This window comes from Gallus gallus, chromosome 4 (genome assembly GCF_016699485.2).
Source record: "Gallus gallus isolate bGalGal1 chromosome 4, bGalGal1.mat.broiler.GRCg7b, whole genome shotgun sequence".
Taxonomy (NCBI): domain Eukaryota; kingdom Metazoa; phylum Chordata; class Aves; order Galliformes; family Phasianidae; genus Gallus; species Gallus gallus.
The window spans coordinates 15967776-15982024 of NC_052535.1; the positions used below are offsets into that span (position 1 = coordinate 15967776).

General features: G+C 41.0%; 2 long non-coding RNA genes across 2 annotated transcripts in view; both read right to left on the bottom strand.

Moving 5' to 3' along the window:
- LOC101750610 overlaps positions 1–14249 on the bottom strand; it is a 478463-nt gene that overhangs the window by 107373 nt on the left and 356841 nt on the right. The window lies entirely within an intron of this gene.
- LOC121110662 lies at positions 502–1426 on the bottom strand. The gene is made up of 2 exons (XR_005859849.1): positions 1238–1426; positions 502–887 (listed from the first exon to the last, which is right to left on the bottom strand). It is a non-coding gene; the product is annotated as an uncharacterized LOC121110662 (long non-coding RNA).

Sequence of the window (14249 nt, forward strand, 5' to 3'; positions counted from 1 at the left end):
TGTCATCTAAAACTTTGGCCCAGTGTCCAGCTCAGCTACAAAAGGAAATCAGACACATGCTTCCAATCCTGCCAGTTGGAAAACAAGTTATTCCAGGCAGAATTGTTTTACTTCACATGTCCTAAACCACTTACCATTTGTGTATCAAATAACACTACAGCGTGTTTTACCCATCTTTACATCATTGTGGTTACAGATTTGTACAAATATAAATGAATTTAAATAAATGTAAATATACTATGTAAGAATTAAAAAACCCAAATATGAAGACCCATTCACAGCCATCTCCCCTCTCTACCTGCGCCAAATCCTCTCTGCTCTTCACACATCCTGGCACACATACACGGGAATGAAGATCTGCAAATGCAGAAATTCATATACTCCTGGACTAATGGTTTTACTCATGCTCTTAAATCTATTTGCAAACCTAAAATGGGCACTTATTGGGAAAAAAAATATCCCAACAAAAACAAACAGCATAAATGCAAACGAGACAAGATGCTGTTTACAGCTTGCAATTCTTTTATTTCCCTCAGGCTGTCTTTGATATTCATACAGAGCTCCTGCTCCTTTTAAACATCCATACACTAACTGCAAACCACCCCTCCATGTTTTCTGAACCTCATTAAGGAACATTAATGAGCGCTCTTTGTTGGCATTAGCATGTGATGTATTAAGGCACTGATAATCATTTATTACAAGATATTAAAACGGACGTGAACTCTACAAATGTTTGAAATACAAACTTCAACTGAGAAATGGATTTCACAGAGTCTGTATTTTCAAGAGCTTGAGCTACGAGTTGGGACTCCAAAGATCACTGAGCAATGAGCTGCTGAGTTTCTGGATCCTGGCTCTGCAGCACAAACCGCTTTGCAGAAACATGGCTGTATGCAAGGAAAAGAAAAATCTGTTGTACAATATTCTGTTATTTTAAGGTTTGTAGGTCATCTTTAGCTAAACAACTTCACTGAAATCAGGAGAGTTCCTCCAGGTCTGATGTTAATATAACATCGGGAACAATGCATTATTTCAGAGAAATGAATGCTAGCGCAGACCTGGGCCACAGTGCTGCCCATCTGTTTAAATTCTCCAAGCAGAAGCTTTTTTCTTCTGAACTGAATCTCTGGAAATGCAAATCATTTCTGGAAAGCTGCAGGAATCTAAGTGTAAGAGATGCAAACAACTGGAAGGAATAGCATAACAGATTTGTTTGACGCAGTACCCCACAACATACTTCTCTCTACATTGGAAAAATGGATTTGATGGGCGGACTGTACACTGGACAAAGAACTGGCTGCAGGATCAAGTCCAGAGAGTGGTGGTCAATGGCTCAGTGTCTGCATGGAGACTGATGATGAGTGGAGTCCCTCAGGGGTCAGTGCTGGGACCAATACCCTTTAATTTCCTCATCAATGACATCGACAATGGCATAGAGTGCACTCTCAGCAAGTTTGTTGATGACACCAAGCTAGGGTGTGGTTGACACACCACAGGGACAGGATGCCATCCAGAAAGACCTAGACAGGCTGAGCAGTGGGCCCCGGTGAACCTCATGAGGTTCAACATATCCAAATGCAAGATCTTGCACCTGGGTCAAGGCAACCTACACTACCAATAAAACAGCAGTTCTCAGAATGAACAATTCATGACCTAGTGAAATTACGTGCTATGTTTTCCAAAGAATGCAAGTCTGTATCTACATAAAATAAAAAATAAAAAGGAGGGATGGATATGGAATAAAGCACATTGATCAGAAGGGTGAGCTAGATGATGATCCCCTCCATCAGGAAATAAAATAATAAAATACTAAGTCAGTAGCTGCTAATCTGTGCCCATTTAGCACATTCTGCATGAGCACAGAAACTGTGAGCAGCACTAGCCAGCGGGAAAAACATTTCAAGGATGAGCATCAGAAAACACAAACACTTCATAGTTTCACATATGTGTTACGATCTTGTCTGGAATTGGTCTTCTTGCTTCATAAGACCTTAAGATCTTTATCTTTTCTCCCCCAGCCTTCCCCCTACTCTGGTCTGACTCACCACTCAGTAAGGAGGGCATAAAGTCGGAAGCAGTGTAGATAAGGTCTATTGAGCCATCTGTCTCTCCATTCTCCTGCAGTCCATGACAAATGTTTCATTTGCTTGCTGTCTCTTTCCTTCTCTGAAGACACCTCTGAAAAACTCACTCAATAACTTTATTTCATTTTATCAGCAGATCCCCAAAAGAAGAACATTTATCTCCTTTGTCTTTTCTCTTTTTCAGCCAAACAGGAAGAATGATAAGTAGTTGAAATTATACAAAACCCTAAAACTATTGGGGTCCTTCAAAAATACAAATTGAGCTTATGCCCTAAGATGTTTATGGCCTTGAAAAAACCCACTATTTTGGAACATGCATAAAGGATTTTTAGTGCACGCTGTCTTATGTATTACTAAACCAACATTTTTTATTCTATTATATAAAATGCATTTATTTAAGCTACACTTATTTCATAACTTTTCAATACTTACATTATATATTTTGGTGATGTTATTTTGACCTTTTAAATAGTAACCTAATTACTTTAGCATTGATCTGGAAATGTGAACACCAATTAACATTCACATATTTGGGTCTTTAATTTCTGCTAAACCAACTGCATTACTTGAGTTAATAGCTTTTCCTTCCTCCAATATACAGTTTAACATCCCTAAACATTTCTGTATCCATTACTAAATTTAAATTAAATGTTTATTGGAGTCATTTACTTTTTAGAATTCCCAAGCATAGCTGCAGTCTGTGAGTCACAAGGTAAGTTCTTAAGGTTTCTTACGGTTCAGTGACTTAATTACACATAAGGGTTTGAAAATGATTGAATAATAAAATTAAAAGAAAAGTTTGGATACAACTTAATTTTACATATCACTACCAGAACAATTTGGATGAGGAAACAGGCTGAAGACAAATCATGTTGATGAAGCTGTCAATGGAAAATGTTCGCTACGCAATAGAAAACAGTTCTAATGAATTTCTCTTTTAAAAGTCAAGTTTGAGTGCACAGAAAATTCAAGGAAAAGGAGAGCCAATACTAGCAATTTCATACAGTACAGCCCTGAAAGCAGTATGATCAGCTTAGTTTAGCAAATACACCCTTGGAATTTCTCTCTCCTTTGCTGGCTTCACACAGGGGTTTCAAATCATTTTCCAGTAACTAGGTCATCTCCTTCACAGCTGGAGAAGATGAAGGGTTAAGAAAAGTAGTAACACAGTGCAAGGTGGCTGACCTTTTAGTTTTGTCATTACATACACTGCCTTACAGAGATGCATAGGGATCGCAGTAGCATATGGTAAAGAACAAATACTTTCCACCTTATATGGACCAACTGCATATAAATCACTTGAAGATATTCAAGCATCTTATGTTCATTTTTACCATACATGGTACCAACTGTTACCAGGAGAATCATCGTTACTGCTAGTTTGAACCTCGCCCTACTAAACACGAATGTCTTCCTGAGTTTCTGGACTACAAGAACCACTAATTCCTCAGTGCTTAGCATAGCAATTGTGTAGGTTGCTCCAAAAGTAATGCCTCCTGTTTACTTCCATGGAAACTACAACAGATACAAAGATTACAATAACACTATTTGATAGAGCAAATTCTCAGCTATAAAACACTTTTGCTCACCACAGTCACCACCACTAGCTCTACACTGTCACCAGTGATGAACAGGAGCCTGCATGCCATGCTTGTAAAAATCTGCATCAGTGGAGATGCCCCACTGCTGCTGCCACCACTGCTGAAATGCACCACCCATCCCTCATTGTGCTTGCATCCACTGTTCAGTCTCCATCAGTGTTCAGCAAGCATTGATGAATGTCAGTGGGTGCCTTTTTTTCCACACCGAGGTACTCAGTTCAACCGCTGAGCTACATACACACTTCCATGCCAGACACCATTCTGCCACACTGCAACACAACATAACAGAACATTGGTGGGAAGGTTCAGCCCCTACTGCCATCCTACCAACATCTGCCTCTGATGTCGTGGGCCAACATCATAAAATGGGAGAAACTGCTTTTGGAGCAGCCCTTGTAGTTTGCAGACAACAGTGTATATTATTTCATTTTTAATATCTCTTGCTGTGCACTATGCTATTTAATGTGACAGTTCCTGGGATGATTGACACGAGCCACCAGTATGAACAGGGTGCACTACAGAGAGCATGCCAGCAGAAAAATGACATTTTACTAAGCCATAATTTTCAAGGTTAACCTCCAACTTCAAAAGAACATCTTCCAATAACAAAGCCATTACTGTAGGTTATACTGTGGATGAGGTGCTACGTTCTACATTAAATTAAATAATTGCTCATGATCGACAGCAACATTCCGATTCATACTGATAACTTATTTTCTGTATCTCCATGCTCAACATTGCAAAAACATCCTAATACTTTAATATCATCCCAGGTGAATTTTCAAGGTTTTAAACTCTGCAATGCTTGTTTTCCTGATAAAATACAGGGCAAAGCTACTGAAACTCTTTTCAGACCGCAGCACTTTAGCACCCAGCCCATAGCACTGCTTTCAGGTTTTGCAGTATAACTTGGGCAGCAGAGACACAACCTCTAAGTGTGACATGTGCTGCTGGCTGTAACCACAGAAAGCCTGGCCAGCACGCACTCCACAAGTTTAACACACTTCCTCCTCTCAAAAAAGGGCATGGAGCTTGGCACTACTGCAAGGTGTGCTGCGCAGAAACCATGTTCATACAGAGAAGTGCAAGGAAGACTCTTAGGTAGGTTCAGATGCACTAACAGGGAACCTTTGCTACTGTTCACATTACAGGTCCTTTACACAGCCCCACAAACACTCAGCCTCAGCATGCTGAGGGATTTCTAGTTCCTCACCTCCTGCACCCCTCCAAGACAAGCAGCTGATGGAGTGACCTGCCCTATTAACTTGATTTGTCCCTTCAGGTGACCACCTACTCTCTATTTTGTTTCAAAAGGATTGTGTAAGTCAAAGGAAAGCAGAGTGTTAATTATAGCTTGTTTTTTTCAGCACAGTACTCATTTGGAAGTAACCCAGTCTATTAAATCAACTGAGAATTCAAAAAGTAACAAATTTAAAAAGCAGCTCTGGTTGTTTTGTTGAAGACTGTGTTGGACTGCCCACCTGAAATAATCATAGAAGTAGGCTTTGACTTCTAAATTTAGACTTTGACTTGAATTCAGCCCAGAATACTGCTTTTGTGCTTGCAAGATGAGCAAAGGAACAACACAAAGCTCTGTTCTGCAGAGCACAGAGCCTGGAAATGAGGCAGCGGGATCACTTTTTTTCTGATGGGTAAAGATCTTCTGGAAATCTCCTCTGGATTTCTCATGCTGTTGTGGAGAAAGCTATTCTCAAAACTTGCTGTACAGGGTTAATCATATAGCTGAATCAACTGCAGGAGGATGTCAGAGGTAAAACTGAAAGGAAAGCCAGATAGTTTTCTTTCAGTTTCAGAAAAGGCCTGGATAAAAGCTTTGAGTGAGATCTGAAAGGGAAGACTTTCCCAGAGCTACTCAGACATTTCCTGCAATATAGCATCGAAGCCACTGCCTGAAGAACGCAGGGCTGGCAGCCTTGAGATGAAGCCAAAAAAAAAAGTTATTCTTCAAAAGGAATGGCATTTCAAGCATGGGAAGCTGATGGGTGACATTTACAGATGATGGCTTTGTTCCTAAACGTTCTCACTGTTTCAGAGCAGGTTCTGCACACCTGCTCTCAAACAACAGTGTGCCATCACATAACACTTCCAAAACCAAAATGGATGACGGAAGTAATTCTGTCTAAAAACAAACCTCTTGGCTTTTATTGTACTGCTAAGAAACATGCAAGTATAGACAATTACAAGGACACTGCCATGGAAACATTCAGAAACCACTAGAGAATTAGCTACAATTATACAGATAGTTGATTGTAAAGGAAAATTAAACAAATGCATTTCAAGATTCATCCCAAAATGAGTTCGTATGATTAAAAGGCTTCTGTGAACACCACCAGTAAATTAGCTCCTCTTAACTGAAAACAATTAAGGACTTGATTGAAAATGATGAATTTTCTTATGTGGTCACTGACGAGTAAAGCCTACCATAATTTTCTAAATGTTTTCTACTATTACATGTGAAAAATGTTAATAAGGCACTCTCCAGCTTATGGAACTTCTACAGAAGTTCCAAAGGCAAAGAAAACACTACGATCACATAGCATAAGCTTTGACACTGTGAAAGAGTTTGCAAAATGATGGTACTGTAACTCTTGGGAGACACTGCTCTGTTTTCAAATTAATAAAAAATGAGGAAGAATATTTGCTCCATTTCATAGCTTAATGCGCTATTGAGCAAAGTGAGCAAAGATAAGTCATCACTTTGTCTGATGTGATGTGCTAGGAAATTTTCCAATCTTCTCTCTTCAAGCATCAGAAGAGTTTAAGAATTGACAGGAGAAAAGCTTCAGCCAATCTTGAACACATAGGAACACGCCTCAGGACATCCACGAGAATTTTCAATGTGAATATTTCAATCTACTCAACGTTGCTTTTGTAGTTTAAGCATATTTAACAAGTTGCAATTTTCAAGATTGTGAAGAACGGCAGAAGGCAGACGATTGAAAATGCCTATCCCCTAATGGCTGAACAATGATTGCACGTTTCCAGCACACAAAAAGTACACCGAGACTTCTTCACAGTGGCTTCTTTAAAGTGAGAAATCTATCTTGCATAGAAACTTTTGCCAGAAGGTGTTTTTGTTTCTTTGTTTGTTTGTTTTTAAGTAAAATCTTAGTTGGAATAGGGACTCAAAAATTGTTCATCTGGTCAGAAATACAGAGGTTTGGAGGTGGTGGCTTTTTGCTTGGTTGTTTCTTTTTTGTTTGTTTGTTTGTTTTTATTCTATCCAAAAACACAGCATAGCGAAACAGAATAAAATACAAAGGATTTCATTCACATTAGTTCATAAATATCTGATTTCAGCAATTGAAAGTAGTGTAATTCAATTCAGGTATTTTCCACGAGGAGGAACACACACACACAAAACACAAAGTTGGCCTTTCAAGAAATTATTATTATCTGAAGGGTTTGCAACGTGGTTACACTATATACGGTCTGTTATGCAAGAAACTCATTAGAACGGGTGAGTTTACTGCAGAATTTTTGCACAAGAAATTATCCTGGTGCTCTTCCTTGTTGGCAAAGTTGGCAAAGTCCTGCCTTAGCTTCAGAAGTGGAAGTGCATGTCCCTCAGATTTCCTCATTTTGCAAAACCCTGGTAAACACAGAATCCACTGGAACAGAGCTTCACATTAAATAATCTCTGTACCTAAGAGTGAAACACTTAAATTGATAGATTAAAATAGCCGATCTTAAGACCAATACTGTATATTTCAGAATAATGTAAACTGGGAAATAAGTTAAAATCTTAAAGGGAATTGTTCTAAATGACATTATGTGTGCTTATGACATTTCTGTGCTTTGTTTTGGTTTTGGGTTTTGGTTTTTTTTGGTTTTTTTTTTTTTTTTTTTTGGTCATTTGAGTAAAACAGGCGTACAGTCTTTCCCATAAACCCGTACTACACAACTTGTGTTCTAGAGAAGGTGCTCTTGTGAGTTTGGGATTTGACATGGGCAACAAGATACATGAGGGATAGTGAAGAATAGACCCCACCACTCAGGCAAAGTCACCAAGGTTAAACCCAGATGTCAGTCCAGCTGCAGCCATGGGTGATAAACCTGCAGCATTCAGAATAACTTTGCAGAGATACAGATGTCTACACAGAAATAACAGACTCAGCAGAAGGAAGGCAGGGGGAATGTAGCATCCATAATACAACCAAAAGCAACAGGCAGTAGGTTCAAGTACTGGATAGCTGTGTTACAGAAAAGACAACTTGTTGAAAATAATCAATGCTCACATTGAACAGAGACCAAAAAATAAAAATAAAAAATAAAAGCCCCACAGAAAAGTCTGACATTGTGTTTGTTTAGACTGGCAGCTGGCAATAGGATGCAATAAAGAAGGTGTTATCTGAATGTCATGGTTTTATGATTTTTGGTTTTCGGTATTCCACATCATAACATCACGCAGTGTACTGGGAGTTAAAGAGCAAATGCTCTAGTTCTGGGTACTTGTCCAGAAGAGAAGAACAATTATGTTCCCCAGAAGACTGTTCGAGTACTGTTATCATTCCTGCTCAGGGGAACAGATATAAGGCCTGTTGGTCACCTAACCTGAGCCTTCTCTTCTCGTCTCGCTGCTGCTCCCGACTGCACACAAGGCTTCAGTATTCGTGTAAGGCCTTTAGCTCTCGGACAATCCTTCTCTCAATGATATTTGATTTTATTAACAATTATATTGAATTATATTGTATTACAGTGTGTTACCGTGCATTCCGATACTATATTTAGTAAATTAGTTTGTTTCTCCTCAGATCATTGCCGCTGTTCTTTAATTATTCTTTTTTTGTGGGGGGTCCCCTGTTTCCTTTTTTTCTGAAGGGAATTTTTCACGGATTTTGCAAAAAAATCCCTCCGCCCCACTAGTCACGGAACCGGGCCAGACCAGCCCGTAAACCATTGACACTGAAATTAGAGATACTCTAAGTTCTGCAAAGTTTGCTATGCCTGCACTCCCAGTGTTTGGACTGTAACCACCCTCTCTGTGTGACCGGATACTTGCCTCTACATAGAAATACAGCAGCTCTTATTATTGCAAATCACAGTATGCATACCTTCTTTTGCCACCCTGAAATACACAAGAGATATAATGCAGTTATCAAAACTTAAAGAAAACGATGCCAAACTGTTCCTGTTTTTGATAAAGTACATTAGGTCATTAGGTGCTTAAAATCAGATGGAGAACATGAGCGAGAGCAAAGAACAAGCTGCTGAAATGCTAAGCTTAGCTGACTCAGACAGGTTCCCTAGTAACAAAAGCAGTTACATTTATAAATATGCTGCAGCCTCCACAATATGGATTATTTCCCATTATTTAATAAGAAAAAAATACTTTAAAAATAATGATTTAAAAAAAAAGAAAGAAACGTTTGCCAAGAAATACTAAGAAGCATTTTCTGCCACCTTTGCTCACCCAGAATTATCCCAGGACTATTGAGCCTGAGAATTGAAGTTCTCAGTGTGAGCAAAAAGGGAACACAACCTCCCTTTGCAATGAGACCCCATCATTAAAACAAACATATCCAGCTTCCACTCACAGCCTTAGGTTCCTCTTAAAGAAAGCATTTCTAATAAAAATATTCTGCTTATTTAGCGTCGTACATAAAAAGGCAAGAAATTATAAGTTTGTGGATGCTTTGACATAATTTTAATTTTGAATAAAATAAAAACACATCATGCATAAAATACTACTGAAAATGAACTTTCCTCCTTTCTTCCTCAAAGTATTAAGAACCCTATTCACATTTGAACAGCTGTTTATTTTAGCTTTTTCAGATATACAAAGTAGCTATCAGCTCCAACCCTATCAAAACATCACTTGTACAACAAACTCTGGTTTCGACACCTCTGCCCTTCTTAACCTGAGTTACACCAGTTGTGACAGCTGTTTGCATGCTGCTGTAACTCACTCAGTTCCTCATACATGTATAAACTCTATGACTTGGTGACACAGATCGCACACTGGAGCCCCATTTAAGGACACAGCTCCACTTAGCATCTCTGAAAATTAAAAATCCATGGACTCCAAGTAATATCAGGAATTAAGGGAGCTCTTTTCAACAGAGATACTCAATCCCCCCCAAAAACCCCATAAGGTCAGCTTCTTAATGAATATTTATCTTCTCTTTCTAAAATTGCAAGACTCACAAATGAACCCATGAATCACCCAACCACCTTTAGGTAGCTTCACTCCCCACCTACCCAGTCCTTTCCTACAGAAGACAGATGCCTCTGCTCAGTGCACCCTCCCCACATCCTCCTTGCAGTTTTCTCACTGCACTTCTATTCAACCCATTGACCAAAGGGCTCTGAGCACTGCTACAAAGCTGACTCACCTGAGAGAACACAGTTTTGTGCCCAGAGAAGAGCGAGGCCCTCAGGCACAGCAACTCTGCATGGACAGGGAGAGAAGGGGGCCTGAGAGCATGGCTGACCTGTCCCATCCCCAAGCCAGCAGCAAGCCTTCTCCCGAGGAGAAAGGCAACAGGAAGACCTCGATGCTCATAGACCAGAATTTCAGGAGCGAAACAAACACAGAGGCATAGAGTGGCTTAGGTTTGAAGGGACCTTAAAGGCCATCCATCCCCAGCCCCTGCCATGGGCTGGCTGCCCAGGACCCACCCAGCCCAGCCTTGGGCACTGCCAGGGACAGACATCCACAGCTCTGGGCAGTAGTGCCAGGGCCTCACCCGCCCTCTGCATGAAGAATTTCTTCCTAACATCTGATCTTAATCTCCCATCCTTTAGTTTAAAGCCACTCCCTCTTGTTTTGTCACTATCGGGCCATGTAAAAAGCCGGACCCTCTCCTGCTTATAAACTCCATTCAAGTACTGGAAGGACACAGTGAGGTTTCCCTGGAGCCCTCTCTTCTCCAGGCAGAACATGCCCGGCTCCCTCAGCCTGTCTTCACATGAGAGGTGCTCCAGCCCTCTGAGCGTCTTCATGACTCTTCTCTGGACCCACACCAATTTTATAAAAGAGGCATTGAAATGGGGAGGAGGATGCTGGTGGCTTGTCCACCCCTCCAGGAGACTCGTCCACCCTCATGCTAAGGAAGCGAGGGCCCTGGCTGCAAGCACAAAGCATGTGGCAATGGATGGTGACTGCAAACCAGCAGTTCTGCTCATAGAGTCACAAAGGAAATTAAATGCATCAGCAGCACTCCCTGTCTCTGCAACACCAGATTTTGTGTGGTCTGCACTCATTCAACGTTTTCCCCCCCCTCCAAACACCAAACAACCATTCCGGTGAGCTAATCAGTAGTAAACACAGAAAACATAGAGAAATTGTTACTTTGCACAGTATTTTGTCCCAAACAGCTTACAGTCATTGCAGGAAGAACGCAACGATGGAGTGAGAACAGATTGACTGAGAAAATACTGTAAAGGACTCGAAGTACCTGAGAAGCTGACAGAATCTGACAAGTGAGATAAACTATCACCATCTCCTAATTCCATCCAGCTCTGCAGTGATCACAAGGGACCGTGGGACCACTCAGTTAGCAGCTTTGCCCACAGCAGGGAGTTGGAGCTGAATGATCTATGAGGTCCCTTCCAACCCAAGCTATTGTATAATTCCACAGTTCTGCACTACTACTGCAAGACATCCACTAACAAAAATATTACTGAGCTGCTTGGAGGAGCTAGAAAGTTACTACAAAATGTTAAGTTAAATTAGCATAATCTCTAGAAAACATTTGGCTGACTGACCTAGCCTCCCCTTGTCTTCCCTCTTTTCAGAAATATTCTGGCAAAAACTCTCACTCTGCCAGGAAGGAAAACACCAAACTCTGAGCCCTCAGCAGTCCTACAGCACTGGCTCTGCACTATGGGTGAGGGAAGCACAGCCCTCAACAGCAAAATCTCAGCGCAATGAATTATCTGCATGTAACACAGCACTTAATCCAAGAACTGCAAATATATGGCATTTTGTCAAAATGACGAACACCCAGACTGTTTAAAGCAGCATTTCTACATCTGCAGCCCGCAGCCTGGCTCCTGCCCAGCAGCAGTTCCCAGGCACAGACCCAGACCCCAGAGTTTGGCTGCTTTGGGCATAGGGGATGGGGATATGTCCCACTTGTGTTTCCAGGGATTGGTGAGGGCTGGTAAATAGCTTCCCTGATGCAACACAGCCCAGACTCAGTGCAGCTGCTGTAGGAGGGGATGTGAGCCAGACTCTTACTCATCCATATTTGCACGCAAGTGTATATGTGAGTCCAAATCTGCTCTGCACCGAGCTATTTAGAAGAAGGAGAAGCGTGTTTAAGAAAAATGACATTTGAGAAAGTCACAATCTGTTTGCCAGATTTTCCTCTTCCTCTGTCTATCCATTATCAACAAATGGCTCAAACACCGCTCACCCTTTGCCTCCTTCTTCCCACCACCATGAGTTTTGCTTTTACTTTCAGTCTTTCAAGCGTTCAAGGAGGTCATTGATTTTCCCATGCGATATATTAATCTTTAAATTGCTTTAATATTCACATCACTGTCAAAACCAGAAGCTCCTTTGCTGAAGGCTGTGGTACTGCCAGAAAAACTTTAAATATAGCTCAGTATATATACATATATTCTCTGTACTTCCCACACATAAAAGCCACACGTTCCAGTTGGAGCTTCCTTCAAGCCCTTTAATTACACAGGTTACTCAGTCTGCCTCTTTCCCTTCCGATTACTTCTTAACTAAATTAAATGTCTGCCTCTTGCTGTCCTTTCTACATTAGCAAGCCCATTATTGATTTTTATGATCTTTCCAAAGAGAAGTTTTAGCAGCTGACTGCGATTTACACTGTAAGCAGCTCACTTACGCTGAGGATTCATGCTGCCACTGACACTGCTGGGGATGGCTTGCTCTCAGCTTGGCCATACCAGCACCACGCTGGGTGCCAGCGCCAACATTACACAGCTTGGCAATGGCAAAAAGAGATGAAGGCACAAATGCTTCTGTAGCACAAAGAGCATAATGATGGGGCTCATTTATGAAGTACTCTAACACCAAAATAACTTCTCCTTGAAGTGTGTAACTTAGCAGTGAGCTCCCTAAACAGGCTTCAGCACGCAGCAATGCTCACAAAGGCAAATGTGTCCCCCTTTCCTTCTCTTCACTCACCACCAGGGCAAGGAAAAAGCAAGTAAAAAGGAAGGGAGATAATGAGGTAAATAAAGGTAGAGAATGCTTTAGATAATATTTGGCCTTTTGACAGAGCCGGAAGCGATAGGCCAATGAAGGGGCTTCTGGTCCAGAAGCATCACCACAGCTAGTGCTGATGGATTGGCTGGAACTAGCTGGAAACAAAAAGAGGTTCAACTCTGAGCAGCTGCTGACCAGGCTCTCTTTATTTGCTGGATGTATCTGAATATGCAGGATACACGTGTAGTGAAACTCTACACCATGTTGTTTCTCTGGTAGCTATTTTTTTTAATGACACATTCCTACCTGAGTGCTTCAGAGCCCTGATTCCTCCTCTGATTGTGCTGTATGGTACTCCCAGCAGCATTAACATCAGAGGAACCAGAGCTGAAGCAGGAATCAAAAAACCTGAACTATCAGCGCTGATTACCCTTACATTGTGAGTGCATGTTGTTTCCTCAGCTGTAGTTCTGAATCCCAAAGCATTGCATAAATAGTCAAAGGCAGATGAAAATGAAAACAAATGGATGATTCAGAGACCATGCCAGAGAGAGGCACATTTCAAGAAGTATATAGTTTGCAGTGGATCAAGAAAATAACTACAATTTAAGTAAATACAAAGCCTCCTGACAAACCTATTAAGAAACAGAGAATTCAAGACAAAGGATAGGAGATTAAAATCTAATGAATGAGAATTCTCAGCATATTACAGCAATTAGGATCTGTGCCATCATCCCAAGAATCCATACAGTTGCATAAAAATGCATGTCACCAAAGAATTGAATGGGTTGGCAATTCAAGCCTTCATTAACTACAGATTTATGTAACAGAATGCAAACTTCTAAATTAATCAGTGCAGCCAAATCTATTTGCTACTCTCTAACACCTGAACTTCATTTTAACCACGGTTGCAGGTGCCACTGTGAAGCGAATGCTGCTATATGTGAAGATGCGTGGTGCTGTTATGAACAAACTCATCTGGCACTGACTGTAGAGCACTGTGGTATCACTACAGCCCTCAAAGCGGCCCCAGACCTCCAGCTCGGCCACGCTCAGCCTGCTGCTGGAAAAGGGCAGCACCACACAGCCCCAGCAGCATGAGCTCTGAACAGGTTCAGCCTCCAAGACGTGTCAAGCACAGAGCAAAAATGGAATTTTGCTTTTTCTGAAATAAAATATTTGTACATATAAAGTACCTCCATTAAACACATGGCCTATGGGATGTTGTTCTACATCATAAGGAGCTACACCGCCAACTATAATTTCATAGCATCACCAGTGTATATCAGTCTAGGGAAAAGAACTACTACATTCCATCAAGCTTTTTCTCTTTACTTCACTGTATTATTAGCATCTTCTTCCATCATTTCCATGTTCTCCTTGGCTTTTATTGGTACACTGGACCATTTTTAA